Source organism: Oncorhynchus clarkii, chromosome 4, assembly GCF_045791955.1.
Source record: "Oncorhynchus clarkii lewisi isolate Uvic-CL-2024 chromosome 4, UVic_Ocla_1.0, whole genome shotgun sequence".
NCBI classification, from domain to species: domain Eukaryota; kingdom Metazoa; phylum Chordata; class Actinopteri; order Salmoniformes; family Salmonidae; genus Oncorhynchus; species Oncorhynchus clarkii.
The window spans coordinates 54,208,921-54,231,564 of record NC_092150.1 but is presented as its reverse complement, the minus strand read 5'-3'; the positions used below and the strand labels follow the sequence as shown (position 1 = coordinate 54,231,564).

The 22,644-nt window shown below is 42.2% G+C and overlaps 1 protein-coding gene across 3 annotated transcripts in view; it reads right to left on the bottom strand.

Moving 5' to 3' along the window:
* LOC139407726 (protein eva-1 homolog A-like) overlaps window positions 1-22,644 on the bottom strand; it is a 206,220-nt gene that overhangs the window by 41,913 nt on the left and 141,663 nt on the right. The window lies entirely within an intron of this gene.

Below are 22,644 nucleotides of genomic sequence, written 5' to 3'. Positions count from 1 at the left end.
AGTTACGCTCCTCTCCCCTCTAACCTCCCCCTCCGTACCGCTTCACAACATCCTGTGAGTCAGGGAAAACCTCACTCTCGACCCAGACATACACACAGGACCCACAATGCAACGGGGGTCATACATTCCTTCCCCTCACATGTGGTTTTACGAGTCCGACCTGACCGCAATCTCTGGTCACCGTGTCTGTCCCTATCACGGATGATTTATTGCCTAAAAAAAACGTCCGCGTGTCTGTCTGCCCGCCCTCCAATTTCCACTGGCCCGCACAAAAACAACTAACCTCCGCAGTAGCACAGGCACTAATAATGAAAACTCATACAACAAAAGACAAATTCAAAATGTGATACGGGGAGAAAAAGGGAACATTTGTTTGAAAGCCCTTGGTGTATAAACAAACTGATCACATTTCCTGAAACATTATTCGGCTGCCCGCCAAGAAAGATACAATAAAAGACCTGGCCCAGATCTCACATAACCCATAGAGGCCTTACTTTCTCTGCAAATTAATTGAAAAGGAAATACAGAAATATTATATTTTTACATAAGTATTCACACCCCTGAGTCATGTTAGAATCACCTTTGGCAGCGATTACAGCTGTACATCTTTCTGAGTAAATCTCTAAGAGCTGGATTGTACAATATTTGCACATTATTCTTTTCAAAATTCTTTAAGCTCTGGTTGTTGATCAGCCATTTTCAAGTCTTGCCATAGATTTTGAAGCCGCTTTAAGTCCAAACTTTAACTAGGCAACTGATGAACATTCAATGTCGTCTTGGTAAGCAACTCCATTGTATATTTGGCCTTGTGTTTTAGGTTATTGTCCTTCTGAAAGGTGAATTCATCTCCCAGTGTCTGGTAGAAAGTAGACTGAACCAGGTTTTCCTCTAGGATTTGGTCTGTGCTTAGCTCCAATCCCTTTATTTTTTATAATAAAAATTTCCCCAGTCCTTTAAGCTACAATATGTAACTTTTTGTACGACCGAGACCAAATTCCCATAGAAATGTGAGTTATATATCTTTCATTCTCATTGAAATCAAGTCTAAGAAGTGGTAGATCTGTTATTTTTGTGCTATTTCTATGCTTACTGTTCTTAAGTTTGAAATACAATATTTTTGGTTATGAAAAATATATTTCTCAACGGTTTAGATGGTACAATGAGTCTCTACACTAGACTTGCTTGTTTTGTCACATAATTTCAATTTAAGTGAACTATTAGAATTTTAGCAACCAGGAAATGGTGGAGCAATTTCTGCATAGTGCACCTTTAACAATTATAAGCATACCCATAACATGATGCAGCCACTTGAAAATATAGAGAGTGTTATGCCTGCATCTTTGTAGTGACTGGGTATATTGATACACCATCCAAAGTGTAATTAATAACCATTCTCAAAGGGATATTCAATGTCTTTTTAATTTGACCCATCTACCAATAGGTGCCCTTCTTTGCAAGGCATTGGTAAACCTCCCTGTTCTTTGTGGTTGAATCTGTGTTTGAAATCCACTGCTCAACTGAGGGATCTTACATATTTTTGTATGTGTGGGGTACAGAGATGAAGTAGTCATTCCAAAATCAAGTTAAACCCTATTATTGTCCATGAAACGTATTATGTGACTTGTTAAGCGAATGATTACTTCTAAACGTATTTAGGCTTGCCATAACAAAGGAGTTGAATACTTATTGAATAAAGATTCAGCTTTTCATTTTTTATTAATTTGTAAACATTTCTCAAAAACACCAATCCACTTTGACACTATGGGGTATTGTGTGTAGTGCAGTGATACAACATCTCAATTTAATCCATGTTAAATTCAGGATGTAACACAACAACATATGGGAAAAGTCCAGGGGTGTGAATAACTTTCTGAAGGCACTGTATAACCCCAAACAAATAAAATAACATGTTATTTGTCACAAGCATCATAAACAACAGATGTAGACTAACAGTGAAATGCTTACTTAAGGGGCCTTCCCAACAATGCAGAGAGAAAAAAAAAAGTAATATTAGAAAAATAAGAACACGAGGAATAAATACATGCATACAGTGCACGCTCATATACAACCTCAAGCATGCCGTACCAAATCTTATATAACCTTAAATATACAGTACTGTAAACACTCATATATAACCTCAAGCATGCCGTACCAAATCTTATATAACCTCAAATATACAGTACTGTAAACACTCATATATAACCTCAAGCATGCCGTACCAAATCTTATATAACCTCAAATACAGTACTGTGCACGCTCATATATAACCTCAAGCATGCCGTACCAAATCTTATATAACCTCAAATATACAGTACTGTAAACACTCATATATAACCTCAAGCATGCCGTACCAAATCTTATATAACCTCAAATATACAGTACTGTAAACACTCATATATAACCTCAAGCATGCCGTACCAAATCTTATATAACCTCAAATATACAGTACTGTAAACACTCATATATAACCTCAAGCATGCCGTACCAAATCTTATATAACCTCAAATATACAGTACTGTGCACGCTAATATATAACCTCAAGCATGCCGTACCAAATCTTATATAACCTCAAATATACAGTACTGTAAACACTCATATATAACCTCAAGCATGCAGTACCAAATCTTATATAACCTCAAATATACAGTACTGTACACACTCATATATAACCTCAAACATACAGTACTCATATAACACCTCAATCATGCAGTACCCACCCTTATACAACCTAAAATATACAGTACTCATATATAACCTCAAACATACAGTACACACTCATATATAACCTGAAGCATGCAGTACTCACTCTTACAGAACCTCAAATATACCGTACTCATATATAACCTCAAATACAGTACTGTACACACTCATATATAACCTCCAATATACAGTACTCATATATAACCTCAAGCATGCAGTACCCACTCTTATAGAACCTCAAATATACCGTACTGTACACACTCATATATAACCTCAAACATACAGTACACACTCATATATAACCTGAAGCATGCAGTACCCACTCTTATAGAACCTCAAATATACCGTACTGTACACACTCATATATAACCTCAAATATACAGTACTCATATATAACCTCAAGCATGCAGTACCCACTCTTATATAACCTTAAATATACAGTACTCATATATAACCTCAAATATATAGTACTCATATATAACCTCAAGCATACAGTACCCACTCTTATATAACCTCAAGCATACCGTACTGTACACACTCATATATAACCTCCAATATACAGTACTCATATATAACCTCAAGCATGCAGTACCCACTCTTATAGAACCTCAAATATACCGTACTGTACACACTCATATATAACCTCAAACATACAGTACACACTCATATATAACCTGAAGCATGCAGTACCCACTCTTATAGAACCTCAAATATACCGTACTGTACACACTCATATATAACCTCAAATATACAGTACTCATATATAACCTCAAGCATGCAGTACCCACTCTTATATAACCTTAAATATACAGTACTCATATATAACCTCAAATATATAGTACTCATATATAACCTCAAGCATACAGTACCCACTCTTATATAACCTCAAGCATACCGTACTGTACACACTCATATATAACCTCAAATATACAGTACTCATATATAACCTCAAGCATGCAGTACCCACTCTTATATAACCTTAAATATACAGTACTCATATATAACCTAAAATATATAGTACTCATATATAACCTCAAGCATGCAGTACCCACTCTTATATAACCTCAAATATACCGAACTCATATATAACCTCAAATATACAGTACTGTACACTCATATATAACCTCAAATATACAGTACTCATATATAACCTCAAGCATGCAGTACCCACTCTTATATAACCTTAAATATACAGTACTCATATATAACCTCAAATATACAGTACTCATATATAACCTAAAATATATAGTACTCATATATAACCTCAAGCATGCAGTACTCACTCTTATATAACCTCAAATATACAGTACTGTACACACTCATATATAACCTCAAACATACCGTACTCATATAACCTCAAATATATAGTACACACTCATATATAACCTCAAACATACCGTACTCATATATAACCTCAAACATACAGTATACACTATAAACTAGAACTATTAATTAGCTATATTTTATGCTATAGCGCATGTTCACCACATACAACAAAATGTTCAACAGTGATCTCAGTTTCACCCTTTTGAAGATCCTTACAACAGAACTCTGTACATTGTAGAGTATTGTTCACCACAAACAAAGCTTCAACCATCACCTCAGTTGTCCTTTTCTGAAGGCCTTTACAGCATGATGTTTTCCTGTCAAACGTTCAGGCTCCCATTCACTCCATTCATTTCAACTTGAACTGTTTCAAAGGCTGTGTGGAAACCGTGGTAGAGGTGTATATAGGGCTAGCCACAAATTGAGATGAAAGACAATCTTGCAGTGATAACGCAATGATATAATGATGACCTATTTTGTAGGTGAAATGTGCAACAGCAAAGTTGAACACTCAGTCGCAAAACTCCGTAGACTGCAGAAAACTAAGAAAACATTTAGAAAAAAAGAAAAGAGCTCAGCTGAATCTTACTCCAGCCCCAACCCTCCCCCATCTACCATATGGAGTGTTGGGGGGGGGGGGGGGGGGGGGGGCAAGACCAACCGTACCATTAGCAACGCGCTTTCCCCACCCACTGGAGGATCTGTCTTTTTCAGCCATCTAGAGTATTTCCTGTGTTTGAGAGGTGCAAAATCTCATTTAAATGATGGATGTCATTTAAATCTTGCTGGATTGATTGCCTTCATTTTACTCCTGCGACCCTTTCATATGCTTGCTTCCGCCTGTCGACTTTTTTCCTGTTAACGTTACGAACACAGAAATGTTTGTAATGACCTGTCAAACACACCCCGGGAATGGCTGAAATGGGCTCAATGGAATACATTGTCTTTCCGTAGCATCTATAAGAAGGCTAAAGCTTCGTCTGTGATTTAACGCATCGTCTCGACACTTGCGTCACAATAGAGCAGAAAGACCACTTTATTTTGAAGGGTGTACATGTTTTTGTTAACAAATGAGATGCACTGAAATGAAAAGCTACTTCTGAAAATGAACACTCGGATTATAGTGATATTGTGTCTGATCTCGCAAACAATATAAAGTATGTATAGATAGGTGTAATCTAGAGCCAAGCGTGTTGATTTCTTTTATCTGAGGGTATTCGGCTATTGACACACCATTTTGAAACAGAACATGACAACAGGAGTAATTAACGAGGCAGGTGAGTGTAGGTAGGTGTGGGACAGGGCAGGTTTGTGGTGGTTGCTGCCTGGTCCACCCTTTTATGTTCATTTATTCATATATGCGCATACACCCAGTGTATTTATGCAAAAATGGCACATCATATTTTCTTTAGTTAAAAAAAAAATAAAAGTGAAATTTGACATACATTTAAGACCTGAATTCCCACCAAAATCCCTGAACTCCATTATTTGTCCGTGCCAGTAAAATGTTCTATAATTCAGTCAATATCTGATGGATACATTTGTTTTTTAAATGTGCAGTATCTTCCTTCCTCCATTGTCCAACTATACATTTATTAGAAATGTTTTTAAAACCTGAACAATTTTGATGACAATTGCTACCACCATACGCAAATCAGCAGAATGGGGAAAATAGTGAGAGGGAGAGAAATATGATTCCTGGCCTCCCCCTCCCTCCCCTGTCCTCTCTCATCAGTCTGACACACTAATCAAGGGTCGGCCCCTCCCCCCACCCTCATTACAGGGCTCTGATTGGTCCTAATTGGCAGCACATGTGGCCTCAGGTCACAGCTGGGAGACGCTGGGTGATGATGGCCCGGCTGTCACTTCGTGAACAGACACAGACGTGCATGTACACACACACACGTTCTTACGTATGTACCTACGCACGCACACACACTTTCAACACTCCCAATTTCACAAACCCACTCATATTCTTATATTCCTGTTCACACAAAAATATAATGCATTAGAATTCATATGACAACAACACACATGATGACTGTGAATTCTTAGTGTGCTGACAGTGCTGACTACTAGGAATCAGCAAGGACCACATTTTAAACAACTGTCGGTTATATGGGAAATAATGGTCAACAGTAAAACTACTTGACTTGGACTGTTGGATGCAGCCAACAACACTTAACATATTGCCAAGCAATATAGATCCAGCACGAGAGAGAAAGAGTGTTTTTGTGTTTTATTCCAATGTGAATCTGTGTGTTTAAGTGTTTGTGTGCGTCTGTATGCGTGTCTGTATGTGGTGTGTGACACAGTGAGAAACACAGCGCATAAATCTCTCCAACGACGCTGCTGGTTCTGAAATGACACGGTCGCAAAAAACTCCAACTTCCCAAAAACATAATTCCCTGCTCTATCGGTGCAGCGGGAGCCCATTCTGGAACACGGCTATATTAGACAGGAGAATGCGAAAGAGAGAGAGAGAGAGCTCAGCGTTCAACACCATAGTGCCCACGAAGCTCATCACTAAGCTAAAGACCCTGGGCCTAAACACCTCCCTCTGCAACTGGATCCTAGACTTCCTGATGGGCCGCCCCCAGGTGGTAAGGGAAGGTAACAACACATCTGCCACGCTGATCCTTAACACTGGGGCCCCTCAAGGGTGTGTACTTAGTTCCCTCCTCTATTCCCTGTTCACCCACGACTGCGTGGAGAAACACGACTCCAACACCATCATTAAGTTTGCTGACGACACAACAGTGGTAGGACTGATCACTGACAATGATGAGACAGCCTATAAGGAGGAGGTCAGAGTACTGGCAGTGTGGTGCCAGGACAACAACCTCTCCCTCAATGTGAGCAAGACAAAGGAGCTGATCGTGGACTACAGGAAAAGGTGGGACGAACAGGCCCCCATTTACATCAACGGGGCTGTAGTTGATCGAGTCGAGAGTTTCATGTTCCTTGGTGTCCACATCACCAACAAACTATCATGGTCCAAACACACCAAGACAGTCGGGCACGACAAAATCTTTTCCCCCTCAGGAGACTGAAAAGTTTTGGCATGGGTCCCCAGATCCTCAAAAAGATATACAGCTGCACCATCGAGAGCATCCTGACCGGTTGCATCACCGCTTGGTATGGCAACTGCTCAGCTTCTGACCATACAGAGGGTAGTGCGTACGTCCCAGTACATCACTGTGGCCAAGCTTCCTGCCATCCAGGACCTATATACTAGGCGGTGTCAGAGGAAAGCTCATAAAATTGTCAGGACTCCTGTCAGCCAAGTTCTCTGCTACCGCAAGGCAAGCGGTACTGGAGCGCCAAGTCTAGGACCAAAAGGCTCCTTAACAGTTTCTACCCCCCCAGCCATAAGACTGCTGAACAATTAATCAAATGGCCACTGGACTATTACATTGACCACTCTCTCCCTTTCTTTTGTACTCTGCTGCTGCTCGCTGTTTATTATCTATGCATATTCACATCACCCCTACCTACATGTACAAATGACCTCAACTAACCTGTACCCCCGCACACTGACTCGGGACCGGTACCCTCTGTATATAGTCTCGTTATTGTGTTACTTTTTATTATTTTTTACTTTAGTTTATTAGGTAAATATTTGATTAACTCTTCTTGAACTGCACTGTTGGTTAGGGGCTTGTAAGTAAGCATTTCACGGTAAGGTCTACACTTGTTGTATTCGGCGCATGTGACAAATAACGTTTGATTTGATTTTAGAGAGAGAAAGAAAGGAAAATAGAGAGGGGGAGAGAGAGGGATCAGAATGGTTACTGGAGGCGACCCTAGAGTGTGTATAACACTGGACTGTGTTGATACTGGCACAGCTATGATTTGTTTTTCCTGGACTCAGGAGCACAGCAGTGGGCGTGTGCATAATGCTGACTGGTGCAGAACACAACAACACTATGACAAAGCTGTTCTCGGAGCCAGAGGAGTACGATGGTATAGTAACGCACTATGCTGACTGGTGCAGAACACAACAACACTATGACAAAGCTGTTCTCGGAGCCAGAGGAGTACGATGGTATAGTAACGCACTATGCTGACTGGTGCAGAACACAACAACACTATGACAAAGCTGTTCTCGGAGCCAGAGGAGTACGATGGTATAGTAACGCACTATGCTGACTGGTGCAGACCACAACAACACTATGACAAAGCTGTTCTCGGAGCCAGAGGAGTATGATGGTATAGTAACGCACTATGCTGACTGGTGCAGAACACAACAACACTATGACAAAGCTGTTCTCTGAGCCAGAGGAGTACGATGGTATAGTAACGCACTATGCTGACTGGTGCAGAACACAACAACACTATGACAAAGCTGTTCTCGGAGCCAGAGGAGTATGATGGTATAGTAACGCACTATGCTGACTGGTGCAGAACACAACAACACTATGACAAAGCTGTTCTCTGAGCCAGAGGAGTACGATGGTATAGTAACGCACTATGCTGACTGGTGCAGAACACAACAACACTATGACAAAGCTGTTCTCTGAGCCAGAGGAGTACTATAGAAACTATGAATTAGTCACTTTTCCATTTTTAGCATACCCTTTCATCCAAAGCAACTTATAGGCATTTTACTTAGAGGTGGTCCCGGGAATCAAACCCACTATCCTGGAGTTGCAAGCGCCATACTACAAAGGGCCATAACTCCCTATAGTAACACCCTGACCAAGACCATGTCGTTCGAAAAGTTGCTTCTCCATCACCTGAAGCTCACTAGCACAAGATGACTTATTGGGAGAAGGAAAAACAGTGATACAGGATCTGCGTTATTCATTGTGGTCTAAAAAGCCAAACTGATCCAATTACTGTAGATCACAGAGAGCTACCTCTGAACCGCTGCAATACGGAGAAGGACATTCATTCTACGAGAGAGAGAATGAGTACAGACGAAACGAGAGAGATGTGTGTAAGAGGAGGAAGAGGAGAATGAAAGGAAGAGGGAGGGAGAGGGAGATTGGCAGCTGAGCATGGCGGACACAGAGACACACACACACAATAACTCACAGCTAATAGCATTCCAGAGGAACGACATAGGCTAGGTGAACAGGGTAGGAGCCTGAGGTGTTGAAATTGTACTCTTCTTTTCTCCCGTTTTTTCTGGTCACCCTCCCTTCTTCCTTCCATCTCTCCCTCCCCCACTCACCCGAGCAATTCTTATGTTTTCAGAGAGTCAGAAAGTCTCACCGGGGCATTTATTTTCAGCACGTTTTAACAGTATCCAGCTGACAGGAGTTGATTGGGGCAGCGTGTGTGTGTGTTTTGGGGGTGGATGGGCCGAGCATAGGTGGTATGAGAGACGGAGAAACAAGATGGAGGGAGGAGCCTTAAGTTTAGAGGTGGGGGTAGTTATGAATAAGGATTGGGGGGATTGAGTGCTGAGTGAATCGGGGTAGTGTGTGTATGTGTGTGTATGTGTGTGTGGTTTTGGGGATATACGGACCTATATGACCCTTGCCAAGCTTTGGCATAAACCTCGTGTTTATTCTCCCTCCATCTATCATAGCACTCACACTGTGACAATGTGTGTGTATATGTGTGTGTCTGAGCGTATGTGTGTCTATGTGTGTCTGCATCAGTATGTGTGAGTGTTTGTGCGTGTGTTCATGTCTGCATTAGTGTGTGTGTATGTGTGTGTGTGAACGTCTGCATTAGTATGTGTGTGAGGGCATGACACACTCATTACACACTCCTTCTCGTTGTGTGTGTGTATACATACATCAGCACCTTCACAGGTTTCTGGACTGGGTAATTTGAGCAGTACCGGGGTCCAATGTTGAATTCATCTACTGGGCTGTCTTGACCCTTTTAGGTGATGGAATGTGTTTTGGCTGTGATCAAAAGGCTAAACATGGAGACTGGTGAAAGCACTCGACTTTTAGGGACCTATATCCCCTACCATATAGGCAAGGAAGGCCCCCGCCTAAAACGTGTTGGCTTCAAAAGGCTAAACATGGAGACTGGTGAAAGCACTCGACTTTTAGGGACCGATATCCCCTACCATATAGGCAAGGAAGGCCCCCGCCTAAAACGTGTTGGCTTCAAAAGGCTACAATTCTGTTGCCTGGGTGGTGCTTTGTAAGGCCTTTGATCCCCACCTGGAAATCAACTGAGGTGAAAGACTGACCTATTGTACTATGGTCTGACCTTGGACTCATAACCGGTGGTATAAGTCGGGTGCATTCCAGGATGGAGCAAGAGGAGAGTTTTCCCTACCTCCAATATACACACACAGCTGTGCCCCCTGCCCTGGATTCAATTGCATAGTATTTTTTCTCTCCAAATGCTATATTGCATATCACATATCCCTTTGGCTGTGAGCACGAGAAAACACACACATAAGTACACACACACACACACACACACACACACACACACAGCATAGGCCATAGCTACTCCCACTCCACTATAATAATTTCTCCCACTCCATGATCCCAGCTGTTTTCATCAAACCTTTATTTAACTAGGCAGGTCAAGAACAAATTCTTATTTACAATGACGGCATTCACTACACTACACTTCTGAAACAGTTGCTGCCATTAAAGGAATACTTCGGGTTTTGGGTAATGAGGCCTTTTATCTACTTCCCCAGAGTCAGATGGATTTGTGGATACCATTTTTATTTCTCCTTGTCCAGCTAAATAGCATTGGTTCTCAAAACTACCTGTACGAGCAGATACCCATAGACTTCCATTATTGTGGAAGTTATTATTGTAGTTATTGTAAATTATTGTAGTTTTGAAAACCAATGCTATTTAGAGTTAGCGCAATAATGGAAGTCTATGGGTATCTGCTCGTATGATAGCAGATAGCACAGTGACTGGAAGTCTATGGGTATTTGCTCGTTTGATAGCAGATAGCACAGTGACTGGAAGTCTATGGGTATCTGCTCGTATGATAGCAGATAACACAATAATGGAAGTCTATGGGTATCTGCTCGTATGATAGCAGATAGCACAGTGACTGGAAGTCTATGGGTATCTGCTCGTATGATAGCAGATAGCACAGTGACTGGAAGTCTATGGGTATCTGCTCGTATGATAGCAGATAGCACAATAATGGAAGTCTATGGGTATCTGCTCGCATGATAGCAGATACCCATAGACTTCCATTATTGTGCTATCTGCTATCATGCGAGCAGATACCCATAGACTTCCAGTCACTGTGCTATCTGCTATCAAACGAGCAAATACCCATAGACTTCCAGTCACTGTGCTATCTGCTATCATACGAGCAGATACCCATAGACTTCCATTATTGTGCTATCTGCTCGTATGATAGCAGATAGCACAATAATGGAAGTCTATGGGTATCTGCTCGTATGATAGCAGATAGCACAATAATGGAAGTCTATGGGTAACTCAAGTTAGCAATTCCGCTAGCGCTAGATCTCAACCCCATAGAGAATCTTTGGAGGGAGTTGAAAGTCCTTGTTGCCCAGCAACAGCCCCAAAACACCACTGCTCTAGAGGAGATCTGCATGGAGGAATGGGCCAAAATACCAGCAACAGTGTGTGAAAACCTTGTGAAGACTTGTGAAGACAGAAAACGTTTGACCTCTGTCATTGCCAACAAAGGGTATATAACAAAGTATTGAGATAAACTTTTGTTATTGACCAAATACTTATTTTCCACCATAATTTCTTATTTTGTCTGTCATAGTTGAAGTGTACCTATGATGAAAATTATAGGCCTCTCTCATCTTTCTAAGTGGGAGAACTTGCACAATTGGTGGCTGACTAAATACTTTTTTGCACCACTGTAACTAGGCAAGTCCGTTGTCTCAGTTGTTGAATCTTGTTATGTTCATGCAAATATTTACATATGTTACGTTTGCTGAAAATAAACGCAGTTGACAGTGAGAGGACGTTTCTTTTTTTGCAAGGTTTAGTATACCTACTACTCTACATACCATTTTCTTTCTCCAAATACTGTCTATACACACCACATATGTATATTATGGATTCGTACACATGCTCACTCTAATATATCTACTTTGGAATGTTATTTCTTGATTTCTTGTTTTGATTGCTTCAATTAATTGTGTGTTTGTATTGTATTTGCGAGACATTCTACTGCACTGTTGGAGCTAGTTAAATATAGGCATTTCGCTGAACCTGCTCATCTGTGTAAGCAACAGATAAACATAGATTTGATTTGATCCATGTACATGAAGCAGTGTTGGTTGGGAATTTTGGGGAGGTGCATGGCAGCCTGTGCGTCCACCGCAGACGGTGGTTTCAGATGCAGGGTAGCTATGTCACAATGGGCCGCCGGACGATCGTGGCTTTGGACTCCGAAAAAGCCTTTACACAGCTGTGGACTCTCTATTGAGCTAAAATGAGAGCCAGCTGAGACATGAATGAGGCATGAATGAACTCAACAGAGATGCTAGTTCTAGGTCCCAAGAAACAAAGAATGCTGAGGTCGGATCTGACAATGAATCTCTGGTTGTACATCAGTCTCAAATAAAACCGTGAAAGACCTTGGCATTACTCTGGACCCTGATCTCTCTTTTGACAACCATATCAAATTCAAAAGTGGCCTTTTTCCATCTTCGCAACATTGTAAAAATGGTGTCCTTTGTGATCTAAGTCTCTCTCTCTTTCACCTCCCGGAGGACCTGGCCCCGAGACCTTGCCTCAGGACTACTTCGCCTGACGACTCCCGGCTGTCCCCGTAACCAGTCCACCTGATCGTGCTGCTGATCCAGTTGCTGCTGTTCTATGTTCTGCCTCCCCCACTTGGCTATGAAAAGCCTACTTACATTTACTCCTCAGGTGCTAACCTGTTGCTACTTCTACAACCACTGTGATTATTATTTTACCCTGCTGGTCATCTATCTATCTTAACGAACCATCTGGCCTTAATGACCATGTACTCTTATAATCTCCCCCCGGCACAGCCAGAAGAAGACTGGCCACCCCTCAGAGCCAGGTTCCTCTCTAGGTTTCTTCCTAGGTTCCTGTCGTTCTGGGGAGTTTTTCGTAGTCACCCCTCAGAGCCTGGTTCCTCTCTAGGTTTCTTCCTAGGTTCCTGTCTTTCTAGGGAGTGTTTCCTAGCCACTGTGCTTCTACATCTGAATTGCTTGCCTTTTGGGGGTTTTAGGCTGGGTTTCTGTACAGCACTTTGTGACATCAGCTGATGTAAAAAGTGCTTTATAAATACATTTGATTGATTTAACACTACTCAACTCTATTGACCTATTCGGACCGAGGTAGTCAGTTATCTTTAGCAAGAGCAGCTGTGCCATGAGAAAACTGTACATGGGACTTGAATAAGTGGGAGTTAACAGCTGACACATGAATGAGACATGAATAAGTTCAACTCAACTCTACAGGCCTGTTGGGACCTAGGGGTTAATTGAGCTAGTCAGACAAAGCAGCAAGTCCAGCTAATTTTAGCAAATTGTTCTCTGTATTCTGTTCTTTGTTTCACTACTCCAAGGTTCTTCCAATATTCTGTTTTAGTCTATTAAGCATAAATAAGAAAGAATGTCACTGTTAGTCCACATCTGTTGTTTATGAGGCATGTGACAAATGAAATGAAATGTGATTACCGGCAGAAGTAAACTGTATCTGCGCTATCATCTTTTTCCGTTTGTGACGTTACCACAGACAGTCATAGAATGCTGGCTGTCCACATTCTCTCTCCATCACACTCTTTCCCTCTGCATCTCTCTCTCTTACATCTATCTATCACCTTGGTGGCATCTGATGCATCCAAACAAAACAAGAAAAAACACATTTCAGAACTTTGTCAATCAGTTGTGACGTTTCGAATCCCGTTTCAAATCCCTCAGCCAGGACCCAGACAAATCCCTTAGCCAGATCCCAGACAAATCCCTCAGCCAGATCCCAGACAAATCCCTCAGCCAGATCCCAGACAAATCCCTCAGCCAAATCCCAGACAAATTCCTCAGCCAGATCCCGCAGCCAGGACCCAGACAAATCCCGCAGCCAGAACCCAGACAAATCCCGCAGCCAGAACCCAGACAAATCCCGCAGCCAGGACCCATACAAATCCCGCAGCCAGAACCCAGACAAATCCCACAGCCAGATCCCAGACAAATCCCGCAGCCAGGACCCAGACAAATCCCGCAGCCAGGACCCAGACAAATCCCGCAGCCAGGACCCAGACAAATCCCTCAGCCAGAACCCAGACAAATCCCGCAGCCAGGGCCCAGGCAAATCCCGCAGCCAGGACCCAGACAAATCCCGCAGCCAGATCCCAGACAAATCCCGCAGCCAGATCCCAGACAAATCCCGCAACCAGGACCCAGACAAATCCCGCAGCCAGAACCCAGACAAATCCCGCAGCCAGAACCCAGACAAATCCCGCAGCCAGAACCCAGACAAATCCCGCAGCCAGGACCCAGACAAATACCACAGCCAGAAGCCAGACAAATCCCACAGCCAGAACCCAGACAAATCCCGCAGCCAGAACCCAGACAAATCTCGCAGCCAGATCCCAGACAAATCCCGCAGCCAGATCCCAGACAAATCTCGCAGCCAGAACCCAGGCTCTTCTGATCAAATCACTAAGGTTTCCTGGATACTGTAGTTGCAGATAGACATGCTTTATCAAGTGTGGCCCTATGTAATCATGGTTTCAGTCAAGTTTGGCTCATCCATTCTTTCCTGGTTTTCTGAGGAAAAAAACGTTGAGGCATGACAAGGTGAAAAGTGCATAGTTTCTAGGCCTCTCTACACTACAATAGCAGGTTACCACAATGGTTAAAGAATGACAAATCATGTCTGTGACTTCATGGGGTCATTGCGTCCAGCTCATGTGTCTTTCTGGCTGGTAGTACAGGTATACAGTATATATGCAGACCAAATAATAAAATAAAACAACTTCCTGCTTTTACCTTTGGGAACAGGTATACTCAATATGGCGGCCAGTCCACCCATCACGGAACGTACAGTCTATTCTAGTCATTCTATTTCTGGGTTTAGACATGGTATAAAGTATGCCTATAGAGAATAAGCCTAGACCTAGCAACAGTATGCAGACCACATCCCCATAAGATTGCCATTCAGTCCAACAGGAGAACCTAACTAGATAAGTTTAGAGATGACACCGTTCTCATATGTCTTAAGCCTTTAATGACATGGCTCCAATTATATCTATAGTTTCCTTATTTTAGGATGTGCGAATTGTTTATCAAGTGCTGTAAGTCAGCCATTTATCATTTAACCCCCAGGTAGGAACTCCAGGGTGTAACATGTCGCACAGAAAATGTGAGGTTCATATTGGACAAGATCAGCCCACTCAATTCAGTTTGGTTCTTAGTGAATCCACCCCATATGCATGTCTGAGGTTTATACCCCAGGTATACTTTAAAATGACACTAAGTACTGTAACAGCTGTCTCCTATCTCTCTCAAACACCTCTGGTTTATGTCTGAGGTTTATACCCCAGGTATACTTTAGAATAACACTAAGTACTGTAACAGCTGTCTCCCATCCACCTCTGGTTTATGTCTGAGGTTTATACCCCAGGTATACTTTAAAATAACACTAAGTACTGTAACAGCTGTCTCCTATCTCTCTCAAACACCTCTGGTTTATGTCTGAGGTTTATACCCCAGGTATACTTTAAAATAACACTAAGTACTGTAACAGCTGTCTCCTATCTCTCTCAAACACCTCTGGTTTATGTCTGAGGTTTATACCCCAGGTATACTTTAGAATAACACTATGTACTGTAACAGCTGTCTCCCATCTCTCCCATACACCTCTGGTTTATGTCTGAGGTTTATACCCCAGGTATACTTTAAAATAACACTAAGTACTGTAATAGCTGTCTCGTATCTCTCTCATCCACCTCTGGTTTATGTCTGAGGTTTATACCCCAGGTATACTTTAGAATAACACTAAGTACTGTAACAGCTGTCTCCTATCTCTCCCACCCACCTCTGGCTCTGCATCCTGTCGTTAGACGAGGTAGGTAGATAAACATTATCCTAAGTGATGTGGGTTGCCCCCTAATCAAACTCCTACAGCCAGACATGGTCGTACCCATAAAATGTATTAAATGAGCCATGTTTAATGAAAGTAGGTAACAGCAGGGGGAGTGTGTGTGTGAACTGTACACAACAGTAAAAATGTAACATTTACCGACAATGTGTGTGTGAGTGCTCATCTCCTAAAATGTGTGTTTGTGTGTGATTGTGAGCTCACCGCTTGAAAGAACATATGTGTGTGTGCTCAATGCTTGAACGTGTGTGTTCTCTGCTCGCTTACGTATGTGTGCTATGCTCCTCTAAAGCCATGCCACACTCCAGTGTGTTGACGTTATGACTGGGTAAGCTTATCCAGGTATAATTACAAAGCCCAAAATCTGCCCTCACCTCTAACTAATGACAACGGGGAGGTCTTTGTTTAGTCCTTCACTCTACTGTCCTCCCTGGCACTGTCTTGTATACCCTGTCACTATACTGTCTCCCGTGTTACTGTCCTATAACAGAGCTACGCTAATACTCTTTACTGCCTTTATTAGAGCCAACTCCTAAAACAGATGTCTGTGAGCGGAGCGCTGCGCTAACACAAGCTATGCAAGCAGCTGGTTTTGATCAAGGAGTGAGGAGAAGCAAGGACATAGGATCAGCCTACGTATGCATACCTTATGTTAATTGATTGAACCTTTAATTAACTAGATCACATTCTTATTTACAAAGACGGCCTACCAAAAGGCAAAAGGCCTCCAACAGGGACGGGGGCTGGGATTAAATCAAATAAATAAAAATAACATAAACATCGGACAAAACACACGTCACGACAGGAGAGACAACACTACATAAACAGAGACCTAAAGACAACAACATAGCAAGGCAGCAACACATGACAACACAGCATGGTAGCAACACAACATGACAACAACATGGTAGCAACACAACATGGTAGCAGCACAAAACATGGTACAAACATAAACATTATTGGACATTATAACATCACAAAGGGCAAGAAGGTAGAGACAATAACACATCACGCAAAGCAGTCACAACTGTCAGTAAGAGTGTCCATGGTTGAGTCTTTGAATGAAGAGATTGAGATAAAACTGTCCAGTTTGAGTGTTTGTTGCAGCTCGCTCCAGTCGCTAGCTGCAGCGAACTGAAAAGACAAGTGACCCAGGGATGAGTGTGCTTTGGGGACCTTTAACAGAATGTGACTGGCAGAACAGGTGTTGCATGTGGAGGATAAGGGCTGCAGTAGATGTCTCAGACAGGGGCCAGTGAGGCCTAAGAGGGTTTTATAAATAAGCATCAACCAGTGGCCCATACATGCTCGGTACAGAGTTTGGCAGGACCGGCACAGTTTGGGAGGTCTACTTGGCACACAGTCTCTCTCTTTCCTACTTTAGATCCATCTGTGGCTCCTCTCTTCTATGGTTCTTAAACAGCATGCAGCACAATACACAGAGTGTGTCCGTGCCCTCAGGGCTCAGCAGAGAGCTACATAGAGAGGGAGAGAAAGAGAGATAAAGAGAGAGAGAGAGAGAGAGAGAGACACACACTTCCCCCACACATATACTTTTATTAGTGTCTTTAAAATAAACACCTGCTACCAGGCTGCCAGTCCCCCCCCAACCAACAACTGATCTGAGTGCAGTTCCTACAAATATGATGAGATAATGGAATAGCGTTAACCCAGTTTCCCCCACAAACACAGAGCAGTGAAACGCTGATCTGAGAGCAGTTCCTACCACAGTGATGAGATAATGGAATAGAGCTAACCCAGAACATTGAAATGCTTGTTCATCTCCTGATATTTCAATTACCACTGTGACATCTCCATTACACAGATTACAACGCATTGGGAATCAAGGCCTCCGAGGCAACCAAAGGACAGATTGCCCCGTTAAGTCTATCAAAAGTATGTGAGTTTGAGCAATAAAAGCCACTCGGGAGACATGACCAATATGACCAATATATATTGTCCTGCTAATAGCCCATCCTAGAAACGTTGTTTGCAGAATTCACAGCCTGTTACGCTTGTGAAAAACAGGGTTAATAATAATAATACATTCTCCCCCTTCCACTTGTTAAAGGTTCCAATTGATAACCTAACAAAGTAATACATTAGACCATACAATTCCCCCCCTACCCTCCTTAGCAAGAATCTATTGTCCTGCTAATAGCCCATAATGGCGCTGTACAACGTGATCGGTCGGGAGTAGGCTACAGTACTACAGTAAGAACAAAATAATCCTGACATTTCCACACCCTAATTACAGTCCTAACCCTGGAACGGGTAGCACCAAAGAAATAAACTGGGTGTCACGCCCTGATCTGTAACACCTGTCCTTGCGCTTGTCTCCACCCCCCTACTGATGTCGCCCATCTTCCCCACTTACCCCCTGGGTATTTATACCTATGTTCTCTGTCTGTGGCCAGTTCGTCTTGTTTGTCAAGATTACCAGCGTTCGTCCTGTCAGCTCCTGTCTTTTCCCAGCCTCTCTTTTCTCGTGTTCCTGGTTTTTGACCATTGCCTGTCCTGACCCTGTACCCGCCCGCCTGACCACTCTGCCTGTCCCTAAGCCTGCCTGCCATCCTGTACCTTTGGTCCACCTCTGGATTACTGAACTCTGCCTGTGCCTGACCTTGCCTGCTATCCTGTACCTTTGCTCCTACTATGGATTATTGACCCCTGCCTGCCTTGACCTGTCGTTTGCCTGCCCCTGTTACTTCATTGTTACTACATTGTTACTTCACAGAGTCTGCACTTGGGTCTTACCTTGATTCCTGATACTGGCTTGTTGAAAACGATGTCTATTTTGTCTGTTCTCTTTGGTCGCAATGTCTTTTCTTCAGATAAACAGCAACTTTTTGAATGGTAACTGTGTTAAGGGTGGAGTTTGGGGCAGGGTGAGGAGTATTGGAAATGTGTGACTTTCAGTTTACAATAGGCCATAAGTATACAGCAGATCGCAGATTGTCCTCACTTTGATTATGCTGTAACAACATACTGTAGCACCATGACCAGGATCTCTATTAATTTAAGTGAGCAGATTAGGGCTTTCAGGAGGAACGGAAAATCTACCCGAGATATTTAAAAAATACTGGTAGCCTTGGGGATTTTGGTCACAGACAGTGCTATTCACAAACACTATAATCAGATGCCTGTGTTAGACCGGACGTGCTTTACAATACTGTAAAGTGTGCGTTCAGGACAGAGGACAGAGGACAGAGGAATAGCAATTCTTACACTATTGTTCAGGAGGAACAGAAAATTGCATTATCAATTGAATCCTACAGACGAAGAACCATATACAGTGCCTTGCGAAAGTATTCGGCCCCCTTGAACTTTGCGACCTTTTGCCACATTTCAGGCTTCAAACATAAAGATATAAAACTGTATTTTTTTGTGAAAAATCAACAACAAGTGGGACACAATCATGAAGTGGAACGACATTTATTGGATATTTCAAACTTTTTTAACAAGTCAAAAACTGAAAAATTATTCAGTCCCCTTAAGTTAATACTTTGTAGCGCCACCTTTTGCTGTGATTACAGCTGTAAGTCGCTTGGGGTATGTCTCTATCAGTTTTGCACATCGAGAGACTGACATTTTTTCCCATTCCTCCTTGCAAAACAGCTCGAGCTCAGTGAGGTTGGATGGAGAGCATTTGTGAACAGCAGTTTTCAGTTCTTTCCACAGATTCTCGATTGGATTCAGGTCTGGACTTTGACTTGGCCATTCTAACACCTGGATATGTTTATTTTTGAACCATTCCATTGTAGATTTTGCTTTATGTTTTGGATCATTGTCTTGTTGGAAGACAAATCTCCGTCCCAGTCTCAGGTCTTTTGCAAACTCCATCAGGTTTTCTTCCAGAATGGTCCTGTATTTGGCTCCATCCATCTTCCCATCCATTTTAACCATCTTCCCTGTCCCTGCTGAAGAAAAGCAGGCCCAAACCATGATGCTGCCACCACCATGTTTGACAGTGGGGATGGTGTGTTCAGCTGTGTTGCTTTTACGCCAAACATAACGTTTTGCATTGTTGCCAAAAAGTTCAATTTTGGTTTCATCTGACCAGAGCACCTTCTTCCACATGTTTGGTGTGTCTCCCAGGTGGCTTGTGGCAAACTTTAAACGACACTTTTTATGGATAGCTTTAAGAAATGGCTTTCTTCTTGCCACTCTTCAATAAAGGCCAGATTTGTGCAATATACGACTGATTGTTGTCCTATGGACAGAGTCTCCCACCTCAGCTGTAGATCTCTGCAGTTCATCCAGAGTGATCATGGGCCTCTTGGCTGCATCTCTGATCAGTCTTCTCCTTGTATGAGCTGAAAGTTTAGAGGGATGGCCAGGTCTTGGTAGATTTGCAGTGGTCTGATACTCCTTCCATTTCAATATTATCACTTGCACAGTGCTCCTTGGGATGTTTAAAGCTTGGGAAATCTTTTTGTATCCAAATCCGGCTTTAAACTTCTTCACAACAGTATCTCGGACCTGCCTGGTGTGTTCCTTGTTCTTCATGATGCTCTCTGCGCTTTTAACGGACCTCTGAGACGATCACAGTGCAGGTGCATTTATACGGAGACTTGATTACACACAGGTGGATTGTATTTATCATCATTAGTCATTTAGGTCACATTGGATCATTCAGAGATCCTCACTGAACTTCTGGAGAGAGTTTGCTGCACTGAAAGTAAAGGGGCTGAATAATTTTGCACGCCCAATGTTTCAGTTTTTGATTTGTTAAAAAAGTTTGAAATATCCAATAAATGTCGTTCCACTTCATGATTGTGTCCCACTTGTTGTTGATTCTTCACAAAAAAATACAGTTTTATATCTTTATGTTTGAAGCCTGAAATGTGGCAAAAGGTCGCAAAGTTCAAGGGGGCCGAATACTTTCGCAAGGCACTGTATGTGACATTTAAATAAATAAAAAGAGATATACATGAAAAATCATTATTGGACATCCTTTTTCTATAGTGAACCGGTTTCACAAGCTTTCTACGCGCTAATTAACAATCATTTTAAATTTAAAGATAGGTGTCACGCCCTGGTCTTAGTATTTTGTGTTTTCTTTATTATTTTGGTCAGGCCAGGGTGTGACATGGGTTATTTATGTGGTGTGTTTTGTCTTGGGGTTTTTGTAGGTAATGGGATTGTGGTATAGTAGAGTTGTCTAGGTAAGTCTATGGTTGCCTGGAGTGGTTCTCAATCAGAGGCAGGTGTTTATCGTTGTCTCTGATTGGGAACCATATTTAGGCAGCCATATTCTTTGAGTGTTTCGTGGGTGATTGTTCCTGTCTCTGTGTGCACCAGATAAGGTTGTTTAGGTTTTTCACGTTACGTTTATTGTTTTTGTATTGTTCGTCATTATCTTTATTAAAGATGTATGAAGAAAACCACGCGCATTTTGGTCCGATCCCTGCTACACCTCCTCTTCAGAGGAAGAAAACCTTAACTTTACTGGAATAACCGTTTATGTGCACCACTCAGAATGGACAGACAAGCGCACAACGTTTCCGTTGCTGATGAAAATCGCCGAAATGTGGGAAAGAAACGTAAAAAAAACCCTAAAAGAATGGAAAGCCAGGCAAAGGAAGATCTTTCGGGATGTGGGTAAACCCTATACAAATAGTAAGGGTCAAGAAAAAAACTGTCCAAAAGAGGTATGTAGAAGAACCGCATATCAAACAATCAAGCTACCTAGCTATAGAGTACAGTAACTAACATGTATGGTCTGGGTTGTCTCATTTGTAACTATAGAGAACACATATTAGCTAAAGTTCGTTGGCTACTAACTTATACATTATCGTTACAAATGTTATTGCTAGATTATAGAAGAAACATAGCTAGCTACTTTTTCTCCAGCCACCGGATGATTCGACGTGGCTACAGTAGCTAGCTAGTTATATGTAACGTTACACTGTATCCTGCAGGTATTGCACACCGAGGGACCATTGAGGTGGCAAGCTGCATATTGAAGTGGGTGAAGACAAAATTAACGCCACTCACCAAACCAGAGGTGCGCAAGTTGATCATCTTCAGTGACAGATGCTGTGGGCAACAAAATCATAAACAACAGAGTAGGGCTGGCTAATAAATCCTTAGTTCTGGGGTTAAACAGTTTGGCTAATCTATACTTCCATATAACTGTTACGGATGGCATTTAGAAAGTAACCGTAAGCTGATAATACAGTTTTGACTGTTGTAAAAAGGGAGCTGCACTGAGAGAGAGAAAGACAGACACAGAGAGAGGCAGAGAGAGAGAGAGACACAGAGAGAGCGAGAAAGAGCAAGATCGAGACCAAAGCTGATTTTCTCTCGGGACTTCGGTATGGAGTACTGACCCTAAATCAGTTATTTTATTGAGCATTAGAGGGGATGGGAGACTGAAACAAAATACATCCCTCAAAGAGGTCTAACAACAACACTTTCTCAGTATGTTGAACCTGTAGGAATAGATACTATTTTCTTTGTGATGGGTGGACTGGCAGCCATATTGAGTGCACCCATGAGTGGACCAGTCAAATTGCAGTGTCTATGGAGGGGATTTGTCCCTTCTAGTAGTTCTATTTCTATGGCTCGGCCTATGTAAAGTATGCATTGACAGCTATCC